We start from the raw sequence: 8,291 nt of genomic DNA, 5'->3' as shown, positions 1-8,291 counted from the left end.
TACCGTCAATTAATCATAGACGTTGGATATTAAAACAAGTTTGACTTTTATTTTAAAAATCTATAAAATAATACAAACGGGTGATAGTGATGGATCGATAGTGTAAAACTTTCTACACTGACAGTGTATAATAATTAATCTCTTAAAATATATTTGACTTTTATTTTAAAAATCTATAAAATAATACAAATGGATGATGAAATTGAATTGACAATGTAAATCTTTTTATATTAACAGTGCATACTAATCCCTTAAAAAAATTATGAAAATTTTTATCTGTGATTTCCAACCCATCTTCCTCATTCTCTATTTATGATTCCAATATCACTTTCTATGGTTGTTCTCTCCAACTCTATCATTCGTTAATCACATATAAATTTATATGTATAGAATATATTTTAATATTATATTTAATTTTACATATATATTTAACATTGTTTACCTATGTTTGTCGTTACATTTTATTTTAAATAAAAAACAATTTAATAATAATATGTAATATGATCATGGTTTATATTATTTTATATTTATCAGTTGTCATAACTAGTATTTTATCAAACACTTTAATTATCATAACTAGTATTTTATCAAATACTTCAATTAATCTATCATTTATCAATCATAAAATATTTTTATTTTTCTGATTTTTAAGATACCTTCAGATTTTGCTGCGAAATTAAATTATTCTGATATGTTAAGAAAGATCCGCAAGAACCCTATATGCAAATTTTGCTGCAAATTTTCATCTGTAGTATTTTTTAAATGTAAAAAATAAAGTTTATATTTTTTATTTTAAAATAAAACTTTTTTTATAAAAAATGTTGGGTAATATTAATTTGTTCTTTAAGATAACTTTTGTAAATATTAATTTTTCTTAATGTATATTCTTAAATATTTCATAAGTGTTGCAAGTAATTTTGAAAAGTATATAAAATTAAATTGAAACTCTAGAATTTTATTTCTTTGACTCATGTTTTATATGCGTCATATAAACCAAGTATCCTCTATAGACTAATTCTCAAATTTGAGAGGATCTTAATAGGCACTAAATTTCTTTTTAAAAAGAGTTAACTCTGCTGCGTTAAGGATTGAATTTGAATTTAAAATCTTTAATAGAATTATTTAACTATATGTAATATGAATTTTAAAGATATGTTTTATAATTATATTTTTAAAGTAATATATTAGCAAGTAATATTAAAGTCGGATACAATATATAAAAAGTAAATAATATTTTACTTTTTAAATTTAAATTTAATAAAAACTAAAAATTTATGATGAAATATGGTAAAGCTATCCTTAACAATTGTGAAATTTTAACTTGTGAATAAAAGTCTATTTAACGAAAAAAAAGTATTCTAGATTATGATAAAATAAATTGAGGAGTAAAACAAAAGCTTCATTGTTCCCTTTCAACTCAGGTAATGACTTTATTTCTCGACTACTCTTCTTGTTTCTATTTGATTATATGACTTTATTGTCTCATTCATGTTTGATTGAATCACTGATTTAGTATATGTTTTTTTTTCTAAAATGATGTGATTTTTACTATTTTTTCTGAAGATCCATTAAGTTTTTGAATATAGGTTTTCTGGTCTTTTGTTCAGTTTATACAACTGTGAAGAATATCATTTTGAGATGTAGTATTGATGCATCTAAGTTGATATATTTGAATCCTTAAATTTTGTTGCATGTTATTTTTTTCTCTCGATTGAATGCTTATTGTTAATGTTACAATGAATATTTGATATATTAGTGTAACAGTATATGCATTACTATGTTACAATATTATATTTTGATATTTGTAATCTCAACGAGTATTATCAACATTGGTTTCAAGCGCGGGAGCCGTGAGTTTATTGAGTATCTGACTAAGGTCAATATTTCAAAATTAAAGAAATTATTTTAATTCCCAAAATGTTTGTGACTCTTATAGAGATCTAACTTAAATAAATGTTATTGGAATTGTGTTTCCAAGTATAGTTATTTTTTTTGTCGGTTTCAATAATATAAAGAAATGTGTATTAAAGGACAATCAAGAAGTAATGTTAAGTTAATGGAAAATACGTTCTTTATTCTACTATAGAGAAGAAATGTGAGCAGAGTTTGATGCGATTTGACTAATCATTTATTGTATTCATTATTTTAGATTTGTTGATTATATCAAAGATACTTGGTTGACTCTTCGCACCAGTAAAATTATTAAATTTAATTAATATTAACTGTGTCTTAAAGGGTATTATAAGAATCTTGAGAATTATATATATATATATATATATATATATATATATATATATAAGAAATGATCTAAATATTTATATTTTTTGAATGAGTATGTGATATTAAGATTTTTTTAATCTTAAATATTTAATTTAATATTTTTTATATTTTTCAGATTCTCTAATAAATAATATCAGATTTTTGATTAAACTCGTTAAAAGCGAAATAAATCTTTATATAAATTAATATTTGTCGCACCTCGAAAAAAATGGGGATACGACTTCAAAGCGAAGCGCGATCGCACGCTCGCAATGATGGACTGAACAGAGTCGCCACCGAACTTTATTTATTCCTAAAAAGGAAAGGGGAAATATCGATAAAACCCAGGATAAAAGAAAGGATAAGATATGGTCATCGCAACCAATATCAGGGTTCGGGAGTCGATTACGCAAGGGGAAGGTATTAGCACCCCTCACGTCCGTTGTACTCAACGGGAACCATTAGGTCAGTTGTGTGCGTTAATGTTAGTTTGAAATATTAGGCTTTTCAAATTATTAAGTGGGAAAGAAAGAGTAAAAGAGAGGAAAATGTTTTTGGATTTTTTAACGAAGGACTAAACCTAAGTTTTTTTATTAGTGGGCCTGACAAGATTTACAAATCCTGCTCCTACGTATCTCAAAAGAGAAATCAAGGCTTACGTAGTTCTGGGTAGAAAAATGTTTGTTTGTTGGTCGATTTTAGCGAAAGCTATGTTGTATTAATCGACAAAAACATCGTTTTACCCAAAACAGATGAGGAGTGGACGCGTACCACACATCGAACGGATTTATAGATCTACATTCGGAAAAGCGTCATTTATCTCTACTCAACAATCGTGGCCGAAACATTGTTTTGTATCACTTAAGACAATATATCTTTCATTTATGAAAAGGTTTTTGATTAATCGCACGGCGGCGAGAAATGAGTCTGATTGGTTGGATGTATTTTGAGTGATGGCGAGAACTTGGATGAGCGAGATATACATCTCGAATCCTAGCCTCAGGAGTGCATGGTATACACCATGTTCCATTTCCATCTTTATTGAAAAAGTATTAAGGTAGGAATTAGGTATTTTGAAGTTTGAAAGACGAGTACTTGTGACCTACAAGCTCTTACAACTTGGGTCTAGTACTCGGGACTACATCTGGACATTCCACCCAGGCAGTCTGTTTCTTTCCAATATTGCTAAGAAAAAGAATCGGATATTTATGAAGGTTTTGGAGGGAAGACGAATATTTATGGCCTGCAAGCTCTTACAGCTTGAGCCTAATATTCGGGATTACAACTGGATATTCCCTCCAGGTAATCTTTTTCTTCCAACTTTATTAAGAAGAGGTTTTGAATCTTGGAGTGTGAAAGAGAAGACGAATATTTATGGCTTGCAAGCTCTTACAGCTTGAGCCTAATATTCGGGATTACGACTGGACATTCCATCCAGGTAATCTTTTTCTTCACGCTTTATTTAGAAGGTGATTTGAGGTATTTACGGATATTTTGGCGAGAAGACGAATATTTATGGCTGGCAAGCTCTTACAGCTTGAGCCTAATATTCGGGATTACGACTGGACATTCCATCCAGGTAACCTTTTTCTTCCAACTTTTATTTAGAAAATGATTTTGAATATTAGAGTGTGGAAGTGAAGACGAATATTTATGGCTTGCAAGCTCTTACAGCTTGAGCCTAATATTCGGGATTACGACTGGACATTCCATCCAGGTAATCTTTTTCTTCACGCCTTATTAAGAAAATGGTTTAGATATTAGAGTATTAAAAGGAAGACAAATATTTATGGCTTGCAAGCTCTTACAGCTTGAGCCTAATATTCGGGATTACGACTGGACATTCCATCCAGGTAATCTTTTTCTTCCAAATTTAATAAGAAGACGGTTTGAGATATTTACATGTGTTTTGGAGAGAAGACGAATATTTATGGCTTGCAAGCTCTTACAGCTTGAGCCTAATATTCGGGATTACGACTGGATATTACATCCAGGTAATCTTTTTCTTCCAACTTTATTTAGAAAATGATTTGAATAATTCACTTGGTTTAAGAAAGGTCAATCGAAACCTGGCCAAGATTTAATTCAAATAAATTGAGACAAGATTTAAATTGAAATTGGAGTAGTTTAAAATGGATTGAATTTAGACATGATTTAAATTGAAATTGAAATGGTTTTAGAATGAATTGAATTTAGACATGATTTAAATTGAAATTGAAATGGTTTTAGAATGAATTGAATTTAGACATGATTTAAATTGAAATTGAAATGGTTTTTTAAATGAATTGAATTTTAAATAAATCAAAATAAAAAAATGATTTAATTTTATGATCAAAATGAAACAATGACCTTAATTACTTATCTTAACGATTAGGAATTAGTCATATGAATTGAATAACCTAACTGAAACTTTTTATAAATTGGAATTTGGAATGGTTTAAAAGGTTGATTTTTTTTAGAAATTAAAAGAAAGATTTGATTCATCAAACTAATGAAAAGGTTTCAAGCAAAACTAGATTTCAATTTGAATAATCAAACAGAAACAACATAAAAACTTGACACCCAAACCAAGACACAAAACAGACTTAATAAAATTTAATATCAAAATAGGGCAGATTCAAAAGGCTCCTTTGCCAATTAGCAGCACCCTTAAGCAAACGCCAAGCAATTTCCTTGTGAGCACTTTCAACAGTATCACTTTCATGAATAACAATTCTGCCAATTTCAAAAGCAAAGCCACGATCCAAACGCTCCAATGTGCATGCCGGCGCCGATACCAATCCTAAACTGCAACAAACCTGCATAACTGATCTGCATAGCAAGCAACATTCCCAAAACATACGTGTAACTATAAACAAGATAAAGTCTCAAAGAGTAACTCCCAGTTAACAAAACCAACACCTGATGCGGAAACAAATAGAAATACAAACTTTAAGCTAAGGCAAATGCCAAAGACCACGACGAGGCCAGCACCAAAATCAGGCACAGGATCCTGAAACAAGTTATTAGTCAAATTCAAATCTTTAAGCAACTTCAAGCTAACCAATGAAACTGGGAACAACACCAGTGAAAGGGTCATCCCTTAAACTCAAAACCTCCAAATCCTTCAAAACCAGGTAAAGGACCGTTAACAGCACTAGAAGGAAAACAAAACTCAGTCAAAGAAATCATAAGCAAAACAACAAATATCAATACGAACTGAAAGGAGAAACAAGCTTTACGAACTCGAAACCGACAAAACAAAGTTCAGTTGCAACAACACCAAATTAGATTACAGTGGTCATAAAGTTACGAAAACGAAATCAAACCGATATATCATGGCAACAACAACTCTACAGAACCCTGCTCAAAAAAACTATGAAAGACCATTTACAAACACCCAAAAATAAACGATAATAACCACTGTTTTTGAACCAAAAATGGATTGGATTGAATATTGAGTTCAGAATGTAGAGGTTACCGTTGTTTTCTTTCGAATCCAGGTAGTAAATAGTTAAAGACAGAAACAACTTTATCCTTTTCTACAATCCCTTCCTGCCAGAACCAAACTCCTTTTCATTTTCGGACACGAAGACAAATATGAAAACTAAACTTCGTCATGCTCTTCAACCCAGGCACCCCATCAAAAGCATCGCCATCGTATACTGGTTTGTCATAAACCGGCGCGGAGAAGAAATCTCCGACTTAGATGCAAAATCACCATCGTATACTAGACTGTCCCTTCTTATCACGAACAGATCGTCGTCGTGCGCGTGACTGACGGTTGAGGATCCAAAACTGGAATTAGATGCACGAGATGGATCGCGATTCAAAATTCAAGTTTGAGAGAGTGAGGGTTTCGGAATGAAGGAGGGTTTATGGTGGTGGGTAAATGGCGTGTGGCGGCAGTAGGTTCGGTGTACGGTGGAGAAGATCGGTGGAGAGGGGTGGTGCGAAAGGAGATGACGGAAGCGATTGGGATTTTGAAGTTTTTACGGAAAGGGTTTTTGTGTTGAGGGAATGAAATGAATTTTGAGCGGAAGGGTTTTCCGAGATGGTGTGGAGCGGCGATAGGTTTTTTTGAAGTGAAGAAGTTGAAGAAAATGAAGGGTGGCGGCGGAGAGTGAGTGTGTGGAAGAAGGATTTCGGTGAAGGAGATGATGAAAATGAAGGTGGCGGCTAGGGTTTTTTGTGGGGAAGAAGAGGGAAGGCGACTAGGTTTTTACGAATGAAGCCGTTGGAGAGAGTGAGCCGCTAGGGTTTTTTTGTGAGTGAAGAAGAGGAAAGGTCTTTTTTTTAGAGGATTCAGAGAGAAGATAGAGGGTCACGTGGGCTGTCCACATATTTATTATTTTTTTTATTTTTTTTGTCTTTTTTTGAAAAGTGAGGGATCTCTTAATGAGATCCTCAAGAGAGACGTTGAGAGTCCCTCTTTTGTGTCATAAATCTCTATTTTTTCTTTATTACTTCTTTAACTTTTGTTTTTTCTCTTTTTTCTTGTGATGTGTCAAAGGATCATTGGTTGAGAGGGATAATTGAGGATAGGGATCCATGTGTCTTTCAATTGGGATCACTGATTAATTTGAATTAAAGGCTATGATTGGACCAAAGAAACACAACATTGTTAACCAAATTAAAATGCCTAGAATATCCTTCTAGAATCTTAAATCAATTTAAATCACTTAAATAAAATAAATTTCACATTTTTATGATAAAATTAAAATGAGAGCATGATTATACCTATTTAATTTTTTTTGATTTTTCTGACACAATAATGAAAATAAACGGAAAAATAAATAAAAAATCAAGTGCGAAATCGCTCAAAAAATTAAATTGAATGCACCAAAATAATCAGTGTGAAATAAACTTATTGGAAAAATATAGCGTTTCTTTTGAAATAAATTTAGACTGATTAAACAGGCTTGAGCTGATCAAAAATGTGGTCGAAAAAAATAACTGAAAAATAAATCAAGCATACCAGATTAAACTACGTGAAATGTAGATTAATGAAATTGATGCCTAGAAGCTTGATTTTAAAATTTTTCGTTTACTGATTTAACGCACATCCTTTGATTAATTCAATCGGTTTTGTTTGTAATTTCCAAAAAATTATTTCAACTGATATTTTAGGCATTATGCGGTATGGAATGCATGGTATGCTATGTAGACATGCAATAACTATGATTAATGTGTTGAATCAGCGATTCAGGGTCAAAATTGGGGTATGACAGTTGCCCCTATTTAAGTATCTTCAACTAGAGAATATGAAGCAGGACATTCTTCATATGATCATAGTGGGAGGTAGTTAAATACTAAGAAGACCCGGATTTTGATCCTGAATCCCTATGACATGATGTGATATGATGTGATATGATATGATATGATATGATATGCATGGATGCATGATTCTTTTTTTTTTTGTAATTTTTATCTGCTAGGGATATGGTGGACCCTTAACAGGAGATGCTACTAAACAGACCAATTTGTGGGGAATGCTGGCGGTCCACAGGGAGACAGACAAATGGTAAGAAACAACTTGCTGGGAAAACTGTCCTGCTGGAGAATCAGACACACACTGGGGAGTATTCAAAGTGAGATTTGATAAACGACACTTAGAATACAAGGGATTTCGGTAGTAAGTTCACACATGACTTAACGAAACCGAATAAAGGAAAAGACGCTACAGCAGATCCATATATGACCTGACAACGCTGGGGAATAATCAAGGAAAAAACTCTTCAGAACAGGTTCATGTATGACCTGATACCGGAATAGGGGTTCAACAAACAGGTTCATACATGACCTGAATGGGTATTGAACAAAGAATCTTCAGAGTAGGTTCAAGCATGACCGGACCCCGGAATAAAGAGGTTCAATGACAGGTTCGTATAAGACCTGAATAGGATTGAACAAAGAATCTTCAGAGCAGGTTCAAGCATGACCGGACCCCGGAATAAAGAGGTTCAATGACGGGTTCATATAAGACCTGAATAGGATTGAACAAAGAATCTTCAGAGCAGGTTCAAGCATGACCGGACCCCGGAATAAAAAGG

The 8,291-nt window shown here is 32.2% G+C and overlaps 1 long non-coding RNA gene across 1 annotated transcript; it reads right to left on the bottom strand.

Annotated features, from left to right (window-relative positions):
• Positions 1–4,748: 4,748 nt before the first annotated feature.
• On the bottom strand, positions 4,749–6,656 carry LOC127091865 (uncharacterized). Its single transcript, XR_007792021.1, has 2 exons — positions 5,720–6,656; positions 4,749–5,251 (listed from the first exon to the last, which is right to left on the bottom strand). It is a non-coding gene; the product is annotated as an uncharacterized LOC127091865 (long non-coding RNA).
• Positions 6,657–8,291: the final 1,635 nt, after the last annotated feature.

The sequence above is a fragment of the Lathyrus oleraceus genome, chromosome 6, assembly GCF_024323335.1.
Source record: "Lathyrus oleraceus cultivar Zhongwan6 chromosome 6, CAAS_Psat_ZW6_1.0, whole genome shotgun sequence".
In the NCBI taxonomy this organism is placed as follows: domain Eukaryota; kingdom Viridiplantae; phylum Streptophyta; class Magnoliopsida; order Fabales; family Fabaceae; genus Lathyrus; species Lathyrus oleraceus.
Note: the sequence above shows the minus strand (reverse complement) of the source record. Positions and strands in the feature narration are given on the sequence as shown.